Genomic DNA, 10,369 nt, shown 5'->3' with positions numbered 1-10,369 from the left:
ACTAGATGTCTATACCCACTGCTTAGTATTACAGAAGTGCCAAACCATCCTTTGCTTCCTTCTTCTGGTCTGAAACTTGTTTTTCTTCTTTATATTATACAACCTGACATAAAATGGGTCTGGGATTCTGCTTCAGTAATTGCTTCAGTAAGAGTGATATCACATATTCACTTATTGCAATGTTGTGATGTATCAAAGTTAGTATGCATCAGGAAATAACCCTAGCCTGAAAAGAAAGAACTTCACAATGCCGTTAGGGCACTTAGCACATGTTAAGCTGCTTAAACATGTGTTTGCTCATATTTTACCTGCATTTATTAAGTATTAAGTTGAACATATGATGCTACCCTAACAATGAAGTTATACATTATACTTAGACCATACTAGCTCTGTTTAATGTTAAGCAGTGTTAAAGTCAGAACATGTTGTGAGCAATTGATCATTAAGGGGAGAGTTTCTTGCCTGCACAGCTCTGACTTGTCACCAAATGGCTGGCAAGCGTGGGCATGACTAGAAGCCAGGACACCTGGGTCCCTGCTGCGGGGCTGGGGATGGGTATGGGAGCTGTGCACCCTGGGATGCTGGAAGATTGAAAATTGCTTCCTTTATCACCATGGAGCAGACTGAAGTTACCCTAACATGAGCTAGGTAGCATGGCTTAGAGTTAACCCTTGCCTGAAGTGGCATAACTTTGAGACATTAGGGGCACGTCTACACAAGACACTACTGAGCAGTAGTTACTGCATGTTCATTTAGTGCTTGTATGATCAAGTACTAAATAAATGTGCAGTAAATCGGAAGTAATGAGCAGCAGAACCGGCAAATGCCTTTTAAGTGATGCTACTGCACAGTAGCTTAATAATACTGCACAGCAGCATATTTGCACTACTATCTTACTGTGGCATTAATTAGTTTACTAATTAATACAATCACACATATACACTGACACTTTTCTCGATAGCTGATTAGTCTACTCCACAGTTAAGCACAAATGTAGGTGTGGCCAATGAGTCTCAACAGTACCATGCAGATAGAGAACCTGGTTCCACTTGATCATTCATGCTACATGCATCACACCATATGAACAAGACTTAAGTCAGAAAATGTGATGACTGAATGGTAAGCTTATCTTCCATTAGTGGAATATTCTTAACTCTATTACATTTACTAGGCTATAATAATTCACTACACTGCGGGCGCATCTACATGTGCGTCAGACTGTGCAGTTGTTACTGTGTAGTCATTTAGTACTTAAGCAAGTACTAATGATTGCAAAGTAACTGCCATTACTGCACAGTCCTGGCACCACACAGGTTGTTTCCAATGCTACTGTGCAGTAGGAACAAGCTCATTGCTACTGCACAATAGCGTTGGTATCATGGTTCATGCCCACTGATGCTACATCACTATAGCAATGAGCTATGCCACCATAGCTTGTTGCTGTCATGATGTAGTATCTTGTGTTAGAAGTTTAAAATATCGACATGCTACAATCCAAGCCACAGAGCATTTGTTTAATAAAAAAAGGTTAGGCTGCTAAGGTAGCTGTCAGCTTTCACTGAGCGATACTATTAGTGGCCTTCTTCATGGAAAGTGAATGGCATGACTGATGCCTCAGATTGGTAATTTTAACAGAACAATGCCAGTATCCAATTCCAGTGGGTACGAGCATTATCTCTTAGGTAAGTATATTTTCTCCCCATTGTGTTCCTCCTGACTTGATGTGTGACTTTAGGCAAGGGAAAGCTCTCTCTCAGGTTTTCCTCTTTCTGAGATGAAAATAGTAATATTCAATTACCATACTATGGTCTTAACTCCTTAAAGGATTGTATATAAGGTCCTTGAATAGAACATGACTGTTAAAGGAAATTTCAAGGTAATATAAAAAAAATTTTGCTTCTAGTGATAAAGAGGCACATGCATTGAAAAGAATTTTTAAAGTGTCTTCTTTATAATTAACATAATTAACAATCAGAAAGGAAGCTGCTATTTTTGAGCATTTCCTGAGGCTGACCAGGGCTGAGAATTTGAGATCCTACCACATACCACTTAAAAATTCAGACCAGTTCAAAGGTGCTTTTAGATGAATCTCCAAATATTATATTTAAAAGTTTTTTCAGTTAAAGTAGAAGCTAATAGAGCCACTGGAAAAAAATTATGTACAATAACACAACATTATATTTATGTGATTAGCAGTAGGGGTTTTGCTTGTTTGTTTTTTTTAATAGGAATATGAATGTTCCTGGTCCCAGTAAACTCTTATGTTGTATAAGATTCCTGCTAGGAAGAACAATCCTGTCTCTTTCAGACAACAGCCCCTGCTAGAAGAGATGAAAGTCCTATATATTAAATGGTATATTGACTATCCACGGTGATATGGATTCCAAAATCTCATTTCTTGATGAATCTGCCAATCCATAGAGGGATGACAAATCAATAAAGATATACATATCTTTCCTCTGGACCTTGCTAGGAAAAGGATCTTTCCTAAGAACAATCAGCTTCTGCATTTAAGGGGATTTCTCCAGAGAAGGCAGGCTTGAAGGTAACCTTGGCAATGTCGTACCACTTGAACTGGGCTACCTACAACTGGTAGTATGGGTGTGCAATATTCTTTTAGTGCAAGCCCATCACTTATTACTATTTAAATAAATGATCCTCTCTCCTTTTCTGGTTTGATTTACAGCTTCTATATCATTTCAAGAACTCCAGAACTTGTCTTGCTGTGCATCAAGGTATGGGCAGTCATGCTTAATGGTTATTCACTGAAAGCACAGGTGTAGTCCAGATTGGTTTCCAGAGAGCGGGGTGTCAGGAGGGGTCTAGCATCAGAACTAACTCAGATTCAATAGCTGAAGTCAGGACAGGCTGGGGTCAGAAGTCGAAGCTGGGGACACGGTAATCACAGGTTAATTGGGGTCAGAAGCCAAAAGTCAGAACCGAAGGTCAAGCCAGAATCAAGAGAAGAGAACTGGAGTCAGGGAATCTCAAGGGTTTTACCAAGATCAGAAGCCAAAGTCAGAGCCAGATGTCAAAACCAGCAAACCAGCCAGAAAATGCAGAGACAATCAGAAGCAACAGCATTCATCTTTGCCTGGACAAGGAGATTGTACGCTGGGCCTGGCTTTTAAGGGGTGGGGTCTGTTGCCTTTGGTTTCAAGAGAATGGCTGCCCTAATTGCCTCACTCATCCCAAGTGGGACCAGTGTGCTGCTCTCAGCCTGCTGCAGGTGACGCTTGTTCAGGGATGACTTACCCTGATCTCAATTTGGTCTGGCTGGGCCCAGGGTTCTGGCTCGGCTTCATTACATCTTTGAACAAGATGTGTTGGAATAAAGTCCTTCACATACACCATCAATGAAACTAAAGCAATACATTTTTTCCAATTGTTAACACCTTCTGTAACCACATATTTTGCTGCAGAACTTCTGTCATCTAGTGAAACTAATACAGACAAGAAGAGATCACACTTGTCATCTACGCACATTTTCTAGCTCCCAGCATTTCTAGGCTAATATCAGTTTTTCTAATGCAGGATTAATTAGGGTCTCCAGATTCTCAATGATAACCAAATTAAAAAGAAGGAATTCAGCAATGTATGAGCTGAAGGCAGGCAGGACATACTGCTTCTGACTATACATTCCGTATAACCCTTTTATTAGAACGAAAGAGAAGAGTTTCCTTATTTTCATCAGGACACCTAGGAAATACTCAACCTTTGGATTACAACTGGCCTAAAAACAGAAAGAGAAGACAGTATTGTCAGCAGCAAGACAGAATTGTCTTGTTGCTGGCTGATCAAAGAATAGGCAAGAAGTAGGAACTGGGGAAAGGAGGTGGACAAAGAGAGAGAAAAGCATAGGACATAGGGCTGAAAGGGACTTCTTGAGTCATCAGATCCAGTCTGCTGCTATACATTGAATATGGGAGAAAAGAGACTTGGAAGGAAAAATAAGCTACTAAGGAAAGGAAAATCATGCAAGAAATCAAATATTTTATAAAAGGGGAAGATAATAATAGAAAATTTACAAGAAACCAAAATTAGCTGGAGGGGAAAATTTGAATCTGAAAAAACAAACAAACAGGGAGGAACAATAGCCAGCAGACATTGAAAGAAAAAAAAATAGAATGAAGGTAAAGGAAAAGAACAGATAATAAATGTTACATGTTAAGCTACATTTCATTACTAAATTAATTAATTCAATTATAAAACAAATAAAGGAAACTATTCACCACGTCTTGTGATATACTCAAAACATAAACTGGGTTTGCAAACTTCTAGATTAAATAATCATTGATTCCTGTCATGTAACAATCTATTGTTTCAAATCTGCCTGTCCACTTTCAAATGGTGCCATTTTTTACTGACTTGAGTGCCTGGCTCACTGAATTTACAGTGCTTCAAAATATAAAATCAGTCTCTCCAGTGGTCTGATATCAGCATGTCTTTTGAACAAAGACTGATGGTAAAATAAGGCTACATTCAGTTAGTATTAAAGCATATTCATTTTGTCCCCATCACTCTAAAACTCTGGACATTCTTCAATTTTTACTCTGATATTGTCAATTAGGCTCCAATCCTACAAACGGTGGAGTGCATACAGGATTTTGTCTCCAAATTAAATTTGTTGAATTGTGACCTAAATTGTAAATGAACAACAAATAATATATAAGGGCAAGATAAATCAACAGTAATTCCAATGGAGTAATTCCAGTGGAAGGCTGATACAAATGTAAGTAAAGACATTCAGCTGATATATGAATTCACAAAATTGCTGGAACAGGAAAAATGAGGATTGAAAAGGTAGAATCTTTATTTTTAGTGCTTAAGGCTATTTAGCAAATTCTATGGTTGTTTCAAAGTATTTTTTTAACTTTATTGATTTGTACTTTTACTTAAAATGTAAATCCTGGTAAGATCTTACGCTCAGCTCATCTCACACCTGATTTATGCTAGGATGGGGGCAGTAGACAGACATTAGCATTGTGAGGTGCTCAGCTGGTATGGTGAAAGGGGACAATGGAAAAAACTGGCATTTTTTAGTCATCATGTTTAATGCCCAGATTATATCTTGTTTCTGCAAAGCAATTAAGTGGATGCTGACCTTTACACATGTGCTAAATCCTACAGAAGCCAAGTTAGGTTAATGATATGGTTAAGTACTTTGTGGAACTGGAGTCACAAGTGTAAAAGCTGTTTGTAACAGCCTTGGGAGTGCAAACATAATTAATACTGAACTGATACACCAGATATAGTAGAAGATACAGCAAAAGGAGGTTTACAGAGTTTTATAGATGAAACATATAATAAATCACTTCGAGCCTAGTATAACTCAATCAGAAGCATGTCTCCAGCTCAGGCTTTCATAATATACTGTCTTAAACTAGGCAACATCAGCATCTCTCCCCTCATCCCCCCCGGCATGCACTTGTGCACATGCACATACAGGAGATATTAGAGTTAGAGGATTTATTTTAGGATATCAGATAAATATCTGCACTCATAAAGCAAAGACAGTCCATATGAACAATGTTATATATGTTGATTAAATGCCATCTCTCATAGTTTAAAAGCACTGAAGCCAGGAAATTCACAGTTATGTCTAAAACATTGTCTGTCCTTAGGCAATATAAATTACATGGTTATCTATCAGGAAGAAAGAAAAGAATTCACCCCAGGCCAGTGGGGTGAATTAATGATAGTGTTTGAACTTTCACTGTGCTTCTAATTTCCTGGAAATTGTGGAATAGCATCTATTATATTAACATAGGCATTGCAATGTCTGACTATCGCTTCTGCTCCATTATTCTCCAGGGATCATTACTTCCTCTTTCATGGTGACTCACCGAGTCTGCTGGAACGTTGTTCCTGATGATGACTTCATAGGACTTCTTCAACTCGTTCAGTGCTGTTCAGGGTTTAAATGGTTTTAATGGAACATGATCCCATTACCCTCTGCATTATATTTAAAAATGGATTGGCCAAACATCTGTCTGGAAAAGAAACGGCATGAAATGAACAATCCCAGGCTAGCAGGGAGCCAGGTGAGATTCCCAAATAGGTTCTAATCCTCTGTGACGCTAACCTCTGCAATGTGTTTCAGCATCAACCAGCTGTAATCCTCCCATTCAGGTACAACACTGATTTGTACACTCACAACTTTTGCCAGCTCCACCTCGGGTATCTGGCTGTGTAAAGTTTAAACGCACTTCAAATTACTTTAGGTATTGCATTTGGAAGATTTTTTGTGTACAATGCACTTTGATTAAGGCAGGTGGAATTACTCTAATGTCTAATTATTATATTTATTTCCTCCCGATTGCACAATAAAATATGCCTGTCAAATTAAATCATACCAGACTGTGTGCCCTCCAAAAAACTTCTTTCTTTAAGCCAAATCCAACTTCAGAGGATTTTAAAAATAGTCTCTGATTGCTGCTCATCAAAATAGTATATTTTCAGAGGTCCATTTTCTCTGCATTATGTTTTTCCACATAATGAAGGGCTTTCATTCTAAAATATGGGGTTAGTTTTAATTCTGAGGTAGCAGTACTCAGTATTACAACCTATGTGAACATTTGTTTGCTTTCCATCATATAGACACATTTTGAGCCCCTAAGCGAGCATAATACAGCAACACACACCTACATACAACTACTCCCAACAATAACAGCCAAGACTAATGTAAGACTAATTTCACTCTGTTTGAATAGCCATCTTCTTGCCATTGCCTAAAGACCCCTAATTCTGCTATTCTGGGATCCTCTATAACAATTAATCACTTGGTTTTCAGTGGCTTCCCCATAATACCTTCCCTATTTATAAAACAGGTAAAAAAAAAAATCCTATGCTAAGGAGGTTTGGGGTCTTTTATTTTTTTAAGTATTTTTATTGGAAAAAGAACCTTCAGTATAGGTATTTATGCAGTCAGATATTTTATGTTTTTCTTTCAAACTGATTGGACTTAGATTCTTGCTTGACGCCCTCACACTGAAAACGGTCAACCTTGTGCTTCAGGAAACAAACACTTTAGTGGTAGCCTTAAAAGAGTTCTTAAATACACTTCTCTTTGGTCTTTCTAACTCAGACTTCATGCAGTAAATTTTGACCTTATCAGCAAAGGCTACCAGACAAATTACTGTAAGGTGCTTTGTCCATAAAAGGGTAAAGGTCAATGTTTGAACTGTAATGATGTTGTTAGGTGCATATATGTACATTCCTTCTGGCCAGTCAACCTTAATCCATTGATTTCTAAATATTCAACAGGGAGAATATAAATACTGAGGTCTCAGAGGCATTGTTGACACCAAGATGAATGTGAGTCACCAATGTGACGAAGTGATCAGTAAAGTTAACTGCACTTTATCATGTATTAGCAGGTGCATGACAAACAGGTCCAAGGAGGTGATACTTCCCCTCTATGCAGCACTGGTGAGGCCACAGTTGGAGTACTGTGTCCAGTTTTGAGCACCACACTTCAAGAGGGATGTGGACAACCTTTGGAGGGTTCAGAGAAGGGCCACTCATAGGGTTAGGGGCCTGCAGACAAGTCCCTACAAAGAGAGACTGAGGGCCCTGGATCTCTTCAGCCTCCGCAAGAGAAGGCTAAGAGGTGATCTTGTGGCCACCTATAAATTCATTAGCGGGGGACAGCAAGGAATAGGAGATACTCTGTTTACCAGGGCACCCTTTGGAGTAACTAGGAACAATGGCCACAAACAGATGGAGAGCAGATTTAGATTAGATATTAGGAAGAACTTCTTTATGGTAAGGGTTGCCAGAATCTGAAATGGGCTTCCAAGGGAGGTGGTGCTCTCCCCTACCCAGGGGGTCTAAAAGAGGAGGCTAGACATGCACCTGGCTGGTGTTGTCTGACCCCAGTGCTCTTTCCTGTCCAGGGCAGGGGGTCAGACTCAATGACATGCTGAGGTCCCTTCCAACCCAAACATCTATGAATCGGTGAATCATCTATGAGATTCAGACCCCAATTTTTAAGAAGAATCTGCTCCCCCTGCTTTATGGACAAATATTTGAGTGTTAATTCACTCAAATTGCAACATAACACAGAGCCTCTTCAACAAATATTAGGCTGTCAACTTCATCTGGCTGCCAGTTGGAATCCTTTGTTTTCTTTGGGAAAAACAAAAAGCTTCACGGATGATGTAGGAAGGAAACAATTAACTGGCAATCCTCTATGACTGCTCTTGACAGCCACATACATTTCATTATTGTTTGTCATCTCCTGTCTCGAGTGCATAAACAGACCAAAGTGTTTCCCTGAAGTATATCTATGTCAACGTGGGGTGTTATATTGACAGGTTTGAATTAGCAGTTGACATGGATTACCATAATACTTGACACCTTCCTTTCTAATCACTGAAAATGAAATTTAATTGAAGAAAGATTCAATTTTGGAATTAAACACCTAGCCTTTTTAAATTAGTAGTGAATCCAGTGAGGACTGAAATGACAGAGGGCACATCTACATGAGAAGCTATGTTGCTGTAGTGATGAGCTATGGTGACAGAGCATCGGCAGGTGCGAACTGTGATGCCGATGCTGCTGCACAGTAGCAACAAGCTACTGTGCAGTAGCAAATTGCTGCTGTGCAGTAGTGTTAGAAACAACCCGTGCACCACCAGGACTGCACAGTAACTGCTAAAGCAAGTATTAAATGACTGCACAGTGACAACTGCACAGTCGGGTGCACATGTAGATACATCCAGAATGATAGATTATAAATGTTAGCTTAGAAATGGTATTTTAAAGGTCTGTTTTGGGGGAATTGACTTATAGGGGGGGGTGGGTGTGTGTGTGTGTGCGCGCGTGTGCATGCATTAGGATGGTTCAAGATGGGCAGCAGGGGTTAATTGATTTCTAAGAGCTTGGGTCTTGCATATAGTTTCACTCAGCCTTGGAAGCAGACAGGCTGTCTAACACAACAAGGCCAATGGATGGACACAGCCTGAGAACTGAGGGGGCATATACCACACTGTCTAACACAACAAGGTCAACAAGAACACAAAGTCTGGGAACCAAGGGAGTATGTACTATACTGCCCATAACATGCAATAAGTGGCATCAGCTACAAGGCCTCGGACCAGTGGGGCATGAGTCCTGGTTTTGGGGGAACAGACAAAATTAGGAGAAGGCCTGGAAGGCTACATGGACCTGTGACCACAAAGAGACAACCACCCAGAGATAGCCATGAATGAAGAGTCATCAGGAGTCATCAAGAGGAAAGAAGAATACAAAAGCAGAGACTTGAGAGTAACAAAGGGTCCCTCCTTCTCTTCCTTTCTGTCCCTCCCGGGTTCCTCCTCCTCCTTCCCTAGAGGAGTCCTTATCCCCATCCCTATCCTCCAGGAAGGTTCCCCAAGGCTACCATGGAATGAGGGCATACCAGCAGCCCATCTCATGCACCCCACTAGGAAGGCTGTGGTCCTTGGCATCACACCGCCAGACTGCTGATACCTAAGAGGGAGTGCCTCAGAGTGAAGTCTGCATCCTGGCCAGACATACTTTGACTCTGAGGACAGCCCTAGGATTTGGTAGATATTAGGGATATACAAAGCGGGCCCTATTTGATTTGGATTCAGATTTGGCCCAAATCAGAGACAGTGATTCAATTTGTTGATTTGGACCACTGTCCCTGATTCGATTCAGCCAAATCCAAATCTGAAGATTTGATGCCGATTCAGAGAATCAGTGATTCGGACATAGACACAGCTTTAAAAGTTTTTTCTACAAACCTCAACGTACCAGTGCGGCTTGTAAATGCTGCGATGTGGGGTGGATGGAGCATCCCACAGGAGCATGGGGGGGCCCTCCCCATGCTTGTCAGCAAATCCAGAAGTGGATCGGAAGTATTTCCAATCCACTTCCGGGTCCACCAGGGGGTGTGCTGGGGGCTCCCTGTACCCCTCCAGCTCAGTGACTGGCCATGGGGGGACTCCAGGTGCCATCCCAGACCCAGGAGGCACCAGTCGCTGAGCCAAGGGGATGCAGGGCCCCCCCCACCGTGTGCTCCCCAGCGGCCCAGAAGTGCTTCTGGTCCATGTCTGGGTCTGCTGCCACGTGTGCTGGGGATCCCCTCCCGTGCTTCTGTGGGACACTCCATGTGCCCCAGCGCTGCGGCATTGACAAGCCGCCTGCTACCTAGAGGTATGTAGAAAAAACATTTAAAGCTGTGTCTGTCTGAATCACCGTATCTTTCCGAATTGATTTGGAGGGTTTGAATGGGGGCAACAGCCCTGGGCCCCACAGAGCCAGGTGGAGTGGTTGTGGCCACTCTGCATTGCTGCCGGCTTCACATCTGGGCTCTTGGCATTGCCCCCCGCACTCCCGCCACTGAATCCACTGCTTGACC

Source organism: Alligator sinensis, unplaced genomic scaffold (assembly GCF_000455745.1).
Source record: "Alligator sinensis unplaced genomic scaffold, ASM45574v1 scaffold1869_1, whole genome shotgun sequence".
Lineage (NCBI taxonomy): Eukaryota > Metazoa > Chordata > Crocodylia > Alligatoridae > Alligator > Alligator sinensis.
This window is presented reverse-complemented; position numbering follows the sequence as displayed.